Below are 2500 nucleotides of genomic sequence, written 5' to 3' on the forward strand. Positions count from 1 at the left end.
ATATAGCTGTAGTAAAGTTAGGACGTAAATACAGACTAAAGTTTTAAACCGAATTTACAGTCAGCTGATCGGACAAGCGATTACCGCAGCTGACAACGGCCTTCCATGTGTATGTTGCAACAAAAAGGATAACTAGTGTTTACAGATCCAAAGCTTCGTTACCTGTGATTTATATTGCTCTGAGAATCGCCTTGTAGTGACCTCGATTCTGGCGAAAAAAATGATTTTTGGGGGATTCTATTGCGAATGTTGCAATTAATTCAAGGTCTGTGGATGGGATTAGAAACGATGACGCAACAGACGGTATAAAAGAATTGGATTAAGAAGATTGTGACTTGTTTTGTAAATATTTTTTGCTGAATTTGTTTATTTATTTATTTAAGTTGGGGTAAACTATTTTATTTTGTTTCTGGGAGACGAGAAATGTTGACGATCTGGTTTTGAATTTCAAATGCGTGTTTATAGATATCGCCGCAAGATGGCAGTGGTGAATAAATGTGATTTATGTGTTTACGCGTCTTGAAAAAAAAAAAAAAAAAAGAGAGAGAGAGAGCTAAAAATATGTACAACGATTGTACAAATTCGGAAATCAATGGAATGATTTGCACACGTCTTCGAATTCTTTTGGAATTTTCTACCTTCCTGATTTATTCATGTTTCTGCAATATATCTTTCGTCAACGCTTCGACTCTTTCTATCGTGTTTTTTATTCTCTCTCTCTCTCTCTCTCTCTCTCTCTCTCTCTCTCTCTCTCTCTCTCTCTTCTCTCTCTCTCTCTCTCTCTCTCTCTCTCTCTCTCTCTCTCTTCTTTATTTTTTCTCTTTGCCCTTTCTTATCGGATTCCTCTTTCGCATTACTCGCCGACGTTCGTTTTTGCATCGACGAGGGAAGGGAGGAAGGATAGGAATGGAGGAGGAGGAGAAAGGGGGGGGAGGGAAGGAAGGAGGAAGAGGAGAAAGGGAAGAAAGTAGGTAGAAGAGGATTGGAGGGAGGAAAGGGGGAGGAGAGGAGGGAGAGAAGAGAAGGAGAAGGAGAGAGGAAAAAAGGGAAGGAGAGAGAGAAAGAAAGAGGGAGAGGGAAAAAAGGAGGGAAAGAGAGAGGGAAAAAGGAATCCAGACTGACTGACAAAAGCCAAAAAAAAAAAAAAAGAAGAGAGAACAACCGAATGAGAATGAAAAAGAGGAACAAAAAAGGACGAAAGCGTGAAAAAAAGACAAAAGAAAACATGAAAGAGGGGAGAAAAGGGAAGAGCAGGAGGATAGTACGAAGTCCAGAGATCCCAGCGCAGGGGGCGGCAGCGGAAGGAGCTCTTGGCCTCCTTCCAAGACGTCCTATAAGGCGTCCTTCCAGCGACCGGGCGGAGGATAGGAGGTCGGGAGAGAGAGAAAGAGAGAGAGAGAGAGAGAGAGAGAGAGAGAGAGAGAGAGAGAGAGAGAGGGAGAGGGAGAGGGAGAGGGAGAGGGAGAGGGAGAGGGAGAGGGAGAGGGAGAGGGAGAGGGAGAGGGAGAGGGAGGGAGAGAGAGAGAGAGTGAGAGAGAGAGAGAGAGAGAGAGAGAGAGAGAGAGAGAGAGAGAGAGAGAGAGGATGTGGAAGGCCTATTCTCGCCTGTTTTCTCATGTCCGCGTAAAGAAGGAGAAATAAAAAAAAAAAAGATCTGGAAGGAAAAAATATTGCAAAAGGTGGAAACTGTGCTGTTGCAAGGAAGTTAGGTGGCGCCGTCGGAGGTTGGGGGGGGGTCTATGGGGCGGGGGGTTGGGTGGGGTTGGGGAAAGGTCTATGGGGAGGGTTGTAGGTGGGGGGAGGGGGAGGAGGGGCGGGAACCGTCCTCGAAGAAAAGGAAAGAATGTAAAAGAAAAAAAGAAAGTGAAAGAAAGAAAGAAAAAAACATAATTCTAAAGGATAAAAGTTGGTCATTTGTTTAGAGAAGACCGCGTCAGGGGGGGAGGGGGGGATTCTGAGCTAGAATATGCCTTTGGCGCAGAAGAATATATATATATATATATATATATATATATATATATATATATATATATATATATATATATATAATCACAGGGAAAATAGTAATTTAAGATGACCACAGCAAAAAAAAAAAGGTTATTTAAGATCTACAATGAAGTACATGGATCTTTTAAGAATACACAATATAAGATAAACACGATATTTGAAAACCGTATAATCGAAAAGATCATCATGATAACCAACATAAACACCCTTTCCACGCCCCCATTTCTCGAGAGCAAAGGGCGTGTCGAGTCGCTTCTCCAAAGGGAATCAAGGGGTAAAGGCTGACAGCAGAGGGGGGAGGGGGAGAGAGGGAGAGAGGGAGGGGGGGATTCCTCCATCCTATAAACCAGGCACAGGATTAGTCACGGGAATCCGCCAAAGGCCATCCACGAACGCCGACGATCCGTATCCGCGTGAATCCGGCGGGATGTGGGGAGGGAGGAGGGGAGAGGAGAAGGAATCCGAGAACGGTAAGCCACGAACGCCGGCTATT

Source organism: Penaeus vannamei, chromosome 16 (assembly GCF_042767895.1).
Source record: "Penaeus vannamei isolate JL-2024 chromosome 16, ASM4276789v1, whole genome shotgun sequence".
In the NCBI taxonomy this organism is placed as follows: domain Eukaryota; kingdom Metazoa; phylum Arthropoda; class Malacostraca; order Decapoda; family Penaeidae; genus Penaeus; species Penaeus vannamei.